The following is a 15243-nucleotide window of genomic DNA, read 5'->3' as shown; positions in this document are numbered from 1 at the left end:
CCAGAAAGAATATAATACATTAATACTATTCCACAATTTTCACATGCTTATTCGAAAATGAGACTAAAGACATGAAGAAGAAAATAATCAAAATATATATCAATGATATTTCAAAATAGTATATGCCAAATCACCATTGGCCGCCAATTATAATTTAAAACAAATCATATATTCGGGGAAGAAAACTACAGATAACGAAATAAAGTATATTCCTATTTTGTAATCAAAATAAAATATAGCTTAAAGATATCATAAATTAATGTTGAAATTGGCAAAATTTTGGTGTAATTAATGGTTGTGGTGCTTTTGGTGGTGATTAACGATGATATGGCGTTCTCTACTTCTCGCAATATGCGACCGTCTGACAAAGGCTAGGAAGAGGAGCTCTGAAGAGGAGCTCCTCGCAGAGTGTGAAAAGGCTTAACCTTGTATTTGAAGATTCGAGGGGCGGCTTTGGTGATTGTTGGGTATGGGACATTGACTAAGTCATCTCATCTCATCAGAAATCAAATTTATGATCAATGAATTGCAAATTGTAATGGGTTTGGTGCAGGATTTTGATTTGATTGTTTATTTTTATTTGATTTGGTTTGTTTTGTTTTGAATAGTGGTAGAGATTATAGGGGCATGCTGCAGATCACTTGTATGAGAACTTTCAAATATATATAAAAAAAACCTATTAACATTTCAATTGAGAAGCAGTTCAGAAGGACCAAGATAGAAAGTTTGGAGTGACTTTGGAAGGTAACCCTGTGTTAACACTTCAAACATAAAAAATGTCTTTTTTTTAAAAGGCGTGTATACGTGTCATAATTATTAGATCCGGTTTGTTCCGATCAATTTACACAATATAAACCGAATTATATTTAAATTTTTTTATAAAAAGATAAATATATCATTGATTTTTTATTTTGCAGACATTAAAATTCCTAATAATTTAAAAATACAATTAAGTCCCTATAAAAAAATTTGTAACCCTAACCCCTTATCCTGCCCAAGCCCAAATTCAAGCCTAACGGTGAAATAATTTGCAGCATTCTGGATTCTCCCGAGCTCACTCGATCATGCTCAAACCTGGAAAGAAGGGATATTCTTGGTAATACAATTCATCAATTCCCAGATTCAAAGTCGCAATCTTTCGAGAATTTACAGGAACTTACAGTAGGTAAAGTGGCTGCTAATCTCGAAAGCCCCAGGTCGAGAATTTACAGGAATTCACCTGTTGAAGCTTATGTGGGACAGGAGTTTGAGTCAGAAGCAGAGGCACATGCATTCTACAATGCATATGCCACGAGTGTTGGATTCATCGTACGTGTTAGTAAACTCTCTCGGTCAAGGATCGATAATTCTGCTATTGGGCAGATTTTTGTCTGCAACAAAGAGGGATACAGGATGACTGACAAGCGTGAAAATGTTATACGGCAAAGGGTTAAGACAAGGGTTGGTTGCAAGGCAATGATAATGGTAAGGAAAGTAAAATCTGGTAGCTGGGTTGTTACACGTTTTGTAAAGGAACACACACACCTTCTTGCTGGTCCAGGAGGTGGCAGAAGGGATTTCATCTACGAACAATATCCGGTCAGTTCTCCTTCTTCCATTGCTATGCATTACTAAATTAGTTATCTTCACAGTTACTTCATGCCAGATTGATTAGAAATGACAAATTGGATGGATCATGATGTCACTATTAAGCTAAATGTTGGAGATTAGCATCAGGCTATTTCAAAATGAAGTTTTTCAGGATAATATTGGTTCTTTTACATGTTTTCAGCTTATTTTCCCCCACTTACCTCTTTGTTTTCTGATACTATTTTTCAGGGTGAACGGTATAGAATTCGGGAATTAAATCAGCAGTTGACGTACAGCAGAGAAAAAGAGGTCTGCCACCTATGAAAGACATCTTGAATTGATACTCGAGCATATTGACGAGTATAACGAGAGCCTATCGAAGAAAATACAGCACATAGTAGACAATGTAAAGGAGATGGAAAGCAAAGAAGAACAAAGCCAATTGAACTTTCAATTAGCCACCCTTTAAATAATTTTCCCCCGGACGAAACACAGAAACCAACCGTCAATTAAAAAATACTGCGATGTGAAGCATACAAAGTGCAATGTTAGTAGTATTCTGCTAATTGCTGACCCTAGGGTGTTTGCTCTCTGTTCCTGCTTTAGATGTCTGGTGGGGTTCTCATGCAATGAAATTTATTGTATTATTTTCTTATTTATGCTACGAATGAATGACACATTTAATTGGTAGAAGAAGAAAGCCAATTACTGTCAATGCCTGGTTTCATCTGAGTTGATTCTTGTGGAGCTGTGCCAGAAATATGATATTATTACTCAAAAGGCATTCAAATGCCATGGTAGAGTTGAATTGTTCTATTTTTTTATTGAGTTTGTAAAACATGATCCAAAGCTTTGACTCTTGTGTCTAGTAATGATTAATCTATTTTGTATATATAATAAGACTTATATGAGCATGTTGTGCTCCCAATCCATGTTCATATTTTCTCCCTTAGCTCAGCTTCCATCAATTGATTTGCTCTAAACTGTTATGTATGATTTCCTTTGCTGCAACGAGTGAAATAATCAATGAAAGTTCAACCTTCAATTGCTAACTGGATTTACTACTATTAAAAATGGTTAAGACATTAGAGTGAATCTCAACTATATAATCCTAAAATTGCTTTCTGAATTTTAGTTTCGTTTTTCCTTTGATGTTATCATGAGAATGAATTTGTTGATTATTTACATAATCGTTACTTTTATATGTATTTTTTTACTATTTATTTTCTTACTCCCATGTTTTATGGGAATCTTAGGATGTATTCAGCTTGTATTTTTATTTTTAGTACTAAAAATAAAAAACATTGAAAATGGTAATAGAAAATAAAAATACAGATAAAATATATTTTATCTTTCAAATAGATATCACAAAATAAATAAAATAATATATATAAAGTATATACCAAAAAGTCACCACAAACTTCAGACACACACAACAAATTTTCCATAAAAAAATGCAGAAGTCATAGATTAAAATGTAGTTTAAATATAAAATAATGTCATATTCTTAGTTAAGTAGTTCTCTTCATAAAAAAAGTCAAAATCAAACCATAGGATATATACCAAAACATTAGAAGAATTAGAATTGAACTAAGAAGCAACTATTAATAAGTAGCAGAGCTCATGATATGGTGCATCCATTAGCATTACCATAATATGAGCATGGAGAAGGAGGAGGAGGAGGAGCCTGTTGCTGCGGCTGTTGTTGTGGTGGATAACGCTGTTGATGATGATAGTAACTGTATTGATAAGGTAGTTGTTGTGGTCTACCATAACCCATTGGAGGAGGAACACATTCATTGTGGTTGTTGTGGTTGATGCACATTATGTTCCTCCTATTTGCTATCATAAACTAGGTTCATGAGCCCAAAAGCATCTGGATCCGGACAAAAGAGAGAACAATCTTGGATTTCTTTATTTGCTATGTGCCATTTGACAAAGCGAGCTTGTATCGACTACTTGAACAGAAAAAGGATGACCGAAAAAAGTCAGCATTTATCATCTTTCCTGCAAGACTATATCCAAACTTGAACACAAGGACCAACATAAAATATACTAGAAGCAAAGCAGAAAGCCCATCTAAAAGCAGTTTCTCAGAGGAATAAATAAATGGAGTTATTAAAATTTTTCTTTTTTCAACACAAAGACAGTGCTTTATCTGTGATAACTCAAAACTCCAGGAACAAAAAATTATAAGAGGTATCCAGCAGTTATTGCCAAGTGGTGGACTACTAGAAAGAAATAGATAGAAGCTACAGACCCAAATTACTATGGATGGGACCTTGGAAATTTGGCATCTCAAATATTGCTCTATGTTAAAATGTCTATAGTGGACAAATGAAGATGGCACCAATTTACTCAGACCATGCTTACATCAGTACTGCCATAAGGTTTAATGATCATTGGTCGTCATACCAGTACCTAAAGGTTTATCTCAGGATTATGCTTTATCTAATATAACATGTTATTCATTGGAACCTATATAAATTTTGAAATACCATCCTTCTTTTTCAGAACAAAAATAAAGCATACTCAAAGTTGTTAGCTATTATCATTTTTTTAGTAGTTAACATTCTCTCGGTGAAGGTTCTTTACTTGTAGAAAACAACAAATTATATAGGTGTTGACAAAACAAAACAAAATCAATGTGCTAATGAATTGTAAGTTGAACAAGCATCAAAATATAGCCAAAAGTGCCTCTTCCAAGAACAATGTGCCTAACAAAAAGCAATTTAATCTTTATAGTAGCTACAACATATAAATAAAATGCAAAGCATCACATGGGCATTCAATCAAACATATGGTGTGCAATGCAGAAATTCTGCATAATCAAGCATTTTTCAGCGGCATTCAATCCATAACAGCCATAATCCAACACTTGCAACTTAACAAAGATCTAATAAACTAATCCTAACCTATCTTAACCGCTTAAATCCACTAACAACATGCAAATTCTAACTAACTAACTAATTAAAGAAAATAGACTGGAAAGAGAGAACCTGAGGTGATGACTAGGGTTCTTGAAGCAGAGAAAGGGAAAAAGAATGCAGTCGTACTATGTTATTGCCACTGCTGGAGGTGCGGTGACAATGATGCCAAAGAGGAGGAGCTGGGCCGAGCTCCGAGTTGGAAAGGGAGAAGACGAACGTCGGTGAAAGAGGGTGAAAAAGAGAGAGGGAAAAAAAGAAGAACGAGGTTGCGGTGGGAGAAGGAGATCAAGAAGTTACCCTGCGACCAGAAGGCGGTTCTGAAAAAAGGTTGGGTTTTTGGCAAGGTAACCTAGCTAGATGTGATATAAGGGAAAAGACACTCTAAAACTGAAATTCCCTGAAACTAAAAGGCAATTTTGAATAAAATTTTAATTTTTGACGCAAAGTAAATGAGCAGCTTTGAAATAACTACATATAACAAATTTTAAAAGTAAAATTTTATCTAAAAGATAGATATTTAAAAAATTATACTTAATATTAATTTTATAATATTTAAATTAAATTGTGTTTTAATCTTATGAAAAAGAATATGATTTTTTTATTTTATGTGATTTTTTTATTATTTTTACCATAAATAAGATTAAATCTAACAAAAAAAATGAAAGGATAAATTGGAAACAACAAACGTTAGTCAAAATAACAAAAAATATGAGTCATATCTAGTGTATATGTATTCTATCGAATTTTGTTTGGTTTTACTTTTATTTTATTTTATTCTATACTTTTGTGTGGATTAAAAAATAACGTTCCTAATATATGAATAATGTTAAAACATATTAAACTAATTTTGTAAAGGAAAAAATTTAGTTGCTATGAAAGACAGGTGTATAAATAAACACTAACTACTTACTTATTAATCTAATTTTCAAAAAAATGTATAATAATAAATGAGATATTAATTATTATGATGATTATTTCATATTTTGATCAAGAAGTTTTGGAATCGAGCTTAGAAACAAAAAATTGTACATTTTCATAAGTTATATAATTAAGGTTATTTTAGGAAAAAAATTTATTTTGGAATAGTAAAAATATTTGGGATAAATTATAGACTAATTTAATATATAGATAATAGTTTTGTACTAAATGTTAAAATTTTTCAATAAACATTTGAAATTCGTTTGAAAACTGATGCACTTTCAAACCAAATTTACAAATAATGTTATTTTCATCCCAAATTTGTGGGAAAAAGTTTTAGCTACTTCGAAAGGTTAGCTATGGTAAAAGCATTTAAGATTAATTATAGACAAATTTGGGATACAATTAACATTTTTCAAAATACGTTCCAAATCTGTCTGAAGTTATTGCGCATATTCAGATAGAATACGAATGAATTATAGTTTTTCTTCAAAATGTGTTGCTAATCTATATGAAAATTTTGGCGCCAACCAAGAAAAATTTGGAACAAAATTTAGACAAATTTAGGACAGAACATATTATTTTAATGCCTCCACTAAAAGTTGTTCGACATTTGTCTTAAATTTTTCCGAAATTAAAAAGTCATTCAGACGGAATGAATTTCGCTTGAAAATTTCGTCCGAAAAAATTCTATTTCTAGTAGTGATATGCATATACTGTAGCAGTTAAAATTTGTTTTAATGGCAATTTATATAGGTTTCCTCTTAAATTTGGCAAAAATTATTGTAGCTCTTTTATATTTATTTAAGTGACATTAACTTCTCTTTGCCAAAGATAATGGTATTTTGAGAGATTTTATTTTTTTAATTTATATAATAATTAAAGAAGTGTAAATAAGTACTTTTGAAACTGGACCATCTTCATAAATATTTTTCCGATGTATCTTCAGTTTGGTATAAAAAGTTATTGGCTCTCTCTCAAAGTGTTTTTGACTTAAAGTCAATGTATAATCGTAGACTCCAATAATTTTATTATGCAAAGATTTGTAAAGTTGCTAACTTTTTTATGGAGATATTTTCAGTAAAAATTTTATAACTAACTTTCATAAAATAATTGCATAATGTTTATATTAATAGAAAAAAATATTAATTAATAATACAATAATTTGATTTTATAATTTAGATATAATAATCTGATTCTTTAGTTTAAGAACAAATAATTAAGTATAATTGTAGTATAACTAGTATAATTTATGTGTAGTATAACTAGTATTATATTAGAACATTTCTTTGGAGATTAAACTAATCAAATCCTAATATTAGAATACAGTTCTTTAAATAAGGGTAAAGTATATTTTTTCCCAAAAGTTTGATAAAAGTTTCAAAAAAACTCCTAAGTTTTCTTTTGTTTCAATTTTGTCCCAAAAGTTTTCGATTTACATCAAGTATACCCTAGACGGCTAATCTTTCAAAAAATTTAAGACCAATTCAACAACAATTTCATAAGAACAACCCTCAACACAAACAAATAAAGCATAATTTTTATGCATTATTGTTAGATTGGTCTTTGAAAATTTAGCCGTCGAGAGTATATTTGATGCAAATCGAAAATTTTTGAGATAAAATTGAAATAAAATAAAATTTAGGGGTATTTTTGAAACTTTTACCAAACTTCAAGGATAAAAAATATACTTTACCCTTTAAATAATATCTATGGTATTGAATTCTAGACCTTAGATATTTATACATTAAAATTATTTTTGTAACTACAACTAAGAAAAATAGTCTGATCAGACTGAATGTACAAAAATTACGCAAATTCAGACCATCTTTGCATCAACTATTACTTCAAATAGTAGAAGAAAATTAATTTCTTCAATTTATTATTTTTTTGTTTAATGTTATTATTTAAGCTATTTATGATACAATACTATAATGTTAAAAGAATTTAGATAATATTTTTAATTAGGAATAAGTCTAAATTATCATACTAGCAATTTAATACAACTTTAATTCAGTATTAATATAGTGACAACTTGAATTTGATTTGTTTATAGATTTGTACATGAAGTTACGACAAAGCATTACCCAATTTAAACTTGGATCGTTAATAATTTAATAATTTAAGATTGTAATGTTTGGGACGGATTTAAAAATATTTTGAATTTAAATTTTAAATAAAAACATACTTTATTTTGGATTTAAATTTTGAATCCTATATGTATGTTGAGGTGGTAACGCCTCTTTCAATGCATGCTTAGCTTGCTTATTATTACTATATCAATTCTCAATTTATCAATATATTACTTACATTGACCTAATAATGTGAAAAAGCATATATAGTGTAAGGTAAGGGTTTAGGGATAAGCATATCTGTCTCGCATTTCCCTTCTTGTAAAGTTCCTACTTAAATACACATGTAATTATAATAATAATTATTAGTCTCATAATGTAATTATAACTATGTGTTTTAGTAGAAATTAAATATGTAATTAAGAATTTATTTTTTAGTTATTAACTTTGTACAATTGAATTTAACTATAAAATTATATGATGACAGAATTGATATATTGTAATAGAATTGAAATCTTTTTATACTTTTCTAAAAGTAATTAATTAAAAATATTTTGAATTTAAATTTTGAATAAAAAAATACTTTATTTTGGATTTAAATTTTGAATTTAACCCCTAAATATACTCATTAGTATTTAATTCTAGAAGATAATAGATTATCTTTTTTTTTAAAATATGAATATCAAATAAAAAAATAAAATATCTTAATTATTTGTTACGATATCTTTACAACAAAATTGGATTTAATTTGAATATTAGTTGAAAAATTATAATATCTTTTTGATTTATTAGGATATCTTTATAAAAAAATAGATTTTTTTGTTATCTTTATTAGTTATCTCTATAAATAACAGTGTTTATCACGAAATTTTAAACCTAACACTCTTTTTTCGATCACTGCAGATCAGAGGAACGAAGAATATGAGTAAGGTAATCACGCTTGTTTTTGTTAAATGATCGGATTATTAGTCTTTTGTAAATTCTGTTTAGTAGTTTTTTTTAGTATAATAAAAATATTAAAATTTATTTGGCTTGAACAATACACAGTAGTTGCCTCTGTAACTTCTAAGAAAGAATCAAACATGGACTTCTCTGCCTTGGATGAGAAGGTAATCTATTTTTTGGGCTACAATACCCAAATATGCATTAACTTTCTTGGCTTACTCTATTTAACATGTATTTAATTATCTTTTATGATGTTTATAGTTGCTATGTTGTTACTTTATTATACAAGTAACGCGTCTTATTTTATGGCATCTTGTAGCTTGGAAAGGGTGTCGACGATGATTTGCGAAGCTGTTGTGTAAGGGATAACAACAGTTCTCCCAGAGATTGTGAAAACGGTTGGTTCCTGATGTGAGAATTATTGCCGATTTAGAATCAATCAAAATAAGAATCACTTCGTTAATAGCATAGTCCTAACCAACAATGAACTCTCACAATCAAAATTTAAATCAAAGAATTATCACAATTCAAATCAAATAACCAAGAGTATTTAAACTCTCGAGTCGTTCTCCCTGAGAATTGCAATAAAGTGTCATATTATTGGCTATGAGACAAGGAAGGGGTTTGTGATAGCAAGTGACAAGAAAATTAGAAGGCAAGAAAGTAAAGAAGCATGCAAGGAATTAAAGCTCAAAGCAAGTAAATCAAAAATGTAATTCAAGTGGCAAAAAGGAGGAACTCTTAGCAAGGATTGGGAGTTAAGGATTCCTATCATAATCATAGACCACAAACATGATAATTGCTAAGAATTAATTCTAATTAGTCTATTCTAACATCGAAAATAAGTCAAAATGGCATAATTGATCTCAATCCACAAGTCCTAATCAACTCACTAATTAACTTAGTGAAAGGCTAGCGTTAGTGGAGACCAAACCAACTAACAATTCTAATCACAATATCGAATGGACATCTATGACTCAAGGTCACCTAATTATCCAATTCCAAGCCAAGAGTATGAAAAACTATGCAAAAACTATAAGAGATATTTTATCAAACACATAACATGCATAAAAGGGAAAAGCATATTAAATTACAACAATAATAAAATCTATAACTATCAATTGCAATAAAATCATAATTACAACTCAAATAAGCATAAAAGAAACATAAAACATCAAAATTGCATTAAACAAAATTAAAAGTAACAAGAGTATCCATCAACATAAAGATGACAAAATTGAGAAATTAAGAAGAAGAAGTAAGAGAACTAAGACAATAAAGCATGAAAACATAAATGAAACTACACTAAAACAGGAATTAAAAGCTCAAATTAAAAGGAAATTAACTAAGAAAATCCTAATTCTAGAGAGAAGGGGGAGCTTCTCTCTCTAGAAAACTAACAAAAACATGTAAAATCCTAAACCTAAGTGCTCCTCCTTCATCCCTCTTCAATTTGGCTTGAAATAGCTTCAGAAATGACTTGAATTGGATTTTGGGAGCCCAGAAATCACCCCCAGCGATTTGCAATTAATGAGCTTACGTGCCAGGATCTGTGCGGACGCACAGATGTGTGCGTCCGCACACTTGCTATTTTTTGACTTGTGCGTACGCACAAATTGTGTGCGTTCGCACACTTAGACTTATGTCCACTATAGCAAATTATATATCAATTTGAAGCCCCGGATATTAGCTTTCCAATGCCGCTGGAACCGCCTCATTTGGATCTCTGTAGCTCAAAGTTATGATCAATTTAGTACCGAGAGGTCAGGACTGGCAGCTTTACAAATCCTTCATTTCTTGAATTCTCCCATTTTGCATGCTTTTCTTCCACTTCTTCAATCCATACTTGCCTTGTAAATATGAAATTACTCAAAAAACACATCAAGGTATCAAATGGAATTAAAGTGAATAAAATTTAGTAATTATAAAGCTTAAAAAGCATATTTTTACTTTTAAGTACAATTTAGGGAGAAATGATGAAACTATGCTATTTCAATGGATAAATGCAAGAAAAGTTGATGAAATCCACCCAAATAGAGCAAATAAATACCATAAAATGTGGATCTATCACATCCCCACACTTAAACAATAGCATGTTCTCATGCTATACCAAAGGAAGAGGAGAAGGGGAATTAACAATTATTCAATGTAACTAACTATATGCAATCTACCTATATGTATGTAACTATACTATCTAACTATATATATGTATTTAATTAGTCTAATTAAATCAATTTCCAAGAAAGCATCTATACACAATCAAGGGCTAAAGCAATTATAACCAAATCCTATTCACAATTGAATTGAGTCATATAAAAGAATTTAACAAAGCATGCAAGATAAGCAATAATCATAGGTGGAAATATGGAATTGAGTGATTGAACCCTCACCGGATATGTGTATGCACTATAATCACTCAAGTGTTTAGGGTCAATTCACTCAATTATCCTCTAATCATGCTTTCTAAAGTTTGTTCTTCATCTAACCAATCAACACAAATTTAATGTACATATGAAAAAATCATGAGGTCTTTTCAAGGTTGTAATGGGACTAAGGTTAAAGGTAAGGATATATATATATATGTGGCTTAGTGAGCTTGCATTTGAATCTTTGATCAGCCTAAATTATCACCTAACACACACACAACTTATAAACTTCTAATATCAAGCTTAGCTACCCATAATCTAACTTTTACATATATACACACTCATGCATCAAATTCAATCACATATGCATTGATTTTTTTATTAGATTTCACATTGGGGTAATTTTGTCCCCTTTTCATTATTTCTTTTTTTTTCTTTTTTTTCTTAACATAATATAATACCAACTCATCAATGCATATGGTTTCTATAATATTACATGAGTATGTACCCAAATTTCTAATATTTTCCAACAAGAATTAAAACACACATTTTCATCAACCAAAGTTCCCACATTTTCTCCACACTTAAACATTATACACTCTCACTAACTTAAGCCACTCAAAGATTCAAATAAAGGACGTTTCATTGTTTTTCGCTTAAGGTTAATGATGTGCTCAATCAAGAACAAAATGGGATTAAAAAGGCTCAAAGTGGTAAGCAAAGGTAAATGAAATGGTAGACTTTTTGGGTTTAGTGAGTTATAAAAGAATAATGGCCTCAATCACATAATTGCATAAATATACATTAAACAATGGATATATAGAATTAAACAACCCAAAGACTGCAATTATAGAGAAGAGCAACACACAAGAATAAAGTAAGTGGTTGAATAATGCAACCACATAATAAGGCTCAAAATCTCACAAGTTATGTGTTCTTTAACTCAAAAATCATATTCCACAATGTATGAATCATGCAAGTTTCAAAAAAAAATTTCAATTCAATTTAATTTGAAGCCCCGGACATTAGCTTTCCAATGCCACTGGAACCGCCTCATTTGGATCTCTGTAGCTCAAGTTATGATCAATTTAGTACCGAGAGGTCAGGACTGACAGCTTTACAAATCCTTCATTTCTTGAATTCTCCCATTTTGCATGCTTTCCTTCCACTTCTTCAATCCATACTTTCCTTGTAAACCTGAAATTACTCAACAAACACATCAAGGCATCAAATGGAATTAAAGTGAATAAAATTTAGCAATTATAAAGCTTAAAAAGCATATTTTTACTTTCAAGTATAATTTAGGGAGAAACGATGAAACTATGCTATTTTAATGGATAAATACAAGAAAAGTTGATGAAATTCACCCAAATAGAGCAAATAAATACCATAAGATGTGGATTCATCAGTTCCTCACCAAAAAGCGGGAGTGACAGTGTAAAGCTTTCGAATACTGCTCCAGTTTTTACACCGTCGTCGGACACTTTGAAACGCGTAAAGCTTTTGAATACTGCTCCAGTTGTTACTCCGCTGTCGGACCCTTTGAAAGAAATACTTGATACTAATCCCTCAATGTGTTTGGATGACGAACCAGTCACGAAGAAGAGTACTTGGAGGTGCAAGAGAAAAAAGCGTGGATTACCGGTCTCCGTAGTTAAGGTTTTATGTTTTTATTTTTAAATAACAACTATTAAATACCACATAGATAGCATTTGATCAAAATAGTACACAATAGATGATGTTATAGTTCACAAAATACAATATTATTCAACCATTAGATTTGCCACTGTTTTCATTTAGGGGTGAAGAACTTTTTAGTATTGTCACATATTATAATATTAATGTTAAGTCATAAAATACAATCACTTCCTGAACTTCTCTCTTTTTCACTATATATGAGGTCTGAGCTTCACTATTAAGGGCTTTAGGCTTGTGAGTACCAGTTTCTTTTTATGGTCATCATATTGTGCCTGTTAGCGACATTGAAAGGTTGATTAGAATCCTGATTAATACTAGGGAGCTAAATTTATATAGTGATATGAGAATTTCATTTGTTGATGTCGTGGAAAGCTGATCAGTTGAGAGGACATTATTGACAAATAAGTAACAGTGTCTAAAATAATTATCATATTTTTTGGAGTTGCAGAAAGAATTACAATTTGCAGAGAAGCTTTCTCCAGGGCGTCCATGGCTTTACTACAACAACTACAATCCAAATATGGATAGGGATGACATGCCATGTGTGAGTACGTAACTTTTCGGATAACGTTAGTAGATGAAAATTTTTTTATTTTTAATATGAAAAAAATATCTAGCTGATTTTGTGTGTATACTTTGAGTAAATAATTAACGTTATAACATTGTGCTTTTCCATCCTCGGTAATTAAGTTAGTAAAAGTAATCATATTTTATGAAAATGCAACTTTAGTATTTATATTATCGATGTAAGTGTGGCTTTAGTTAGTAACTTATAAATATTTTTACTGCGGTTTAAAACACTTGCCATGTTTTTGTTAGATCTGAAAACGCTAAAATCCAACTTATAAAATATTTTTATTATTTTTATAATTGCAATTTTTCACACTTTGTGTTGATCAAAATGAATGAGTACTGAACTTATTTTTTGTTGCCATTATTTTTATAGTGTTTGGACCTTTTATTTCGGTCAACTAAAGAGATGAAATTTTTTGATAAAGAATTGGTCATTGCTGCTTACATCTTTGGAAACAATTTGGATCCAGAGCAAGTAAAATTAACTTATTTCTCATTTTATTACTAATTTGTCATATAATTTTTTTATAACCTTTTCTACCACTATAGCATAATATTCTGATTTTATGATTTCATAGAAGTTCTTATTCCAGACGATCATTGTAGTGGCACACACAAGACTCTTCTGACTATAATGCCCAGCAAGCTAATAATTGGTGATGTAAGAATTAGTTTTGCATTATTTATTTATTATCCTTGTAAAATTATCAAATTTGGATTGGTGCCGAATAACCATGATTGTCTGTATTCCATAGGTCCTTACCTTAGTTTGTTTGATGCTCACCAAATGGCATTTTGGGCCAAAAGAAAACAAATATGGCAACCAATGGTTTCTGCCACCGACATTTTCTGTAAGTTTATTTGCAGTTCGAAATTTTGTCTTCAAAATTAATATATCTTCCCAGATAGACTAGAAACATAATAAGATTCCTCACTTAGTTCAATATGCATTGTAGCAAATTGTTTTAAGCCCAAAACAGAACTGTGTCGGCACAATGAAATACATCAAGAATAACTTAATGGGAGATCTTGCCAGTTTACACCAGGTTCATTAATTTTATTGAACTTTCAATTGATTCGTATAATTTTATTTCAAGGCTGTTTTTAGTTAAGGTTATTTTCCGACTGTTGTTGTAGATTTTTGTTCCAGTTTATCTCAATGACCATTGGTTTCTCATAGTGGTTGATTTACTTCACGAGCTCGTGAGATATCTGGACTCTTTCAAAAAGGGCACATTGATGACAGAGCATAAGAATGTCATTAACAATATGGTAAATTACCTTGAGAATTTATTATCCGACAAGAACTTCGGTCAAACACCTTCCTTTAGAAACATTCAATTTTCTAAGTATAAATTCGATGAGCCAGCTATCCCGCAACAATCTGCCAAATCGTAAGTTTAAATATACCATTTTTTAAAGTATGTATTCAATTTAGTGGCTGTTTGTTAATTTGTTATATTGCTTTGTTAATATTGCATTAAATTGTGGCAAAGGAATGACTGTGGTATTTGGGTCGCTCAATGGATGCAATATTTTTCTTACCCATTATGTGATATCATTGTTACTATCTGTTAGGTTGTCAATGATTACACAAAGATGCGCCTGGCTATGGATTTGGTGAATGACTCTAATAACTCAAAGCGGGATATCATAGTGGAGCTTGCTGTCACTGACTGGAATAAAAAGATGCAGCAGTTTGTCATGCAGACTTAGGATTTTATTACCTTTTTTATTAGTAGTTATGGATTGAATTAGACTATTTTACTTTTCTTTAAAATACAAGCTATCTTTATATCTTGCACTTATTTCTTTTAGACTATTTAAATATATATGGATCTTTTTATTATTTATAATGATTTATATCTTGCACTTAGAATTTTTTTTATTATCTTCTTAAAAAATTTAGGGCATGAGATGATATTTATAGACAATAATTAAGGATTTATGGAACAGTTCACTTTAGTATGTTAGTGACATTTACCTGAACACAGACCAACCCAAGGTGTATACATCTCATTATTGGCGGATTCACTGATAAAAGTAGAATAATATATGTCAAAGTAATGTGATATAATTTAGCTAATATAAGGCGATATTTTAGTTAAAAATATTAAAATACACACACAAAAAATTAACTACTAAATTATCTATTATTTATTTGTATATAAA

General features: G+C 30.3%; 1 pseudogene; it reads left to right on the top strand.

Moving 5' to 3' along the window:
• LOC107646738 lies at positions 323-2355 on the top strand (annotated as a pseudogene).

This window comes from Arachis ipaensis, chromosome B06 (assembly GCF_000816755.2).
Source record: "Arachis ipaensis cultivar K30076 chromosome B06, Araip1.1, whole genome shotgun sequence".
In the NCBI taxonomy this organism is placed as follows: domain Eukaryota; kingdom Viridiplantae; phylum Streptophyta; class Magnoliopsida; order Fabales; family Fabaceae; genus Arachis; species Arachis ipaensis.
Note: the sequence above shows the minus strand (reverse complement) of the source record. Positions and strands in the feature narration are given on the sequence as shown.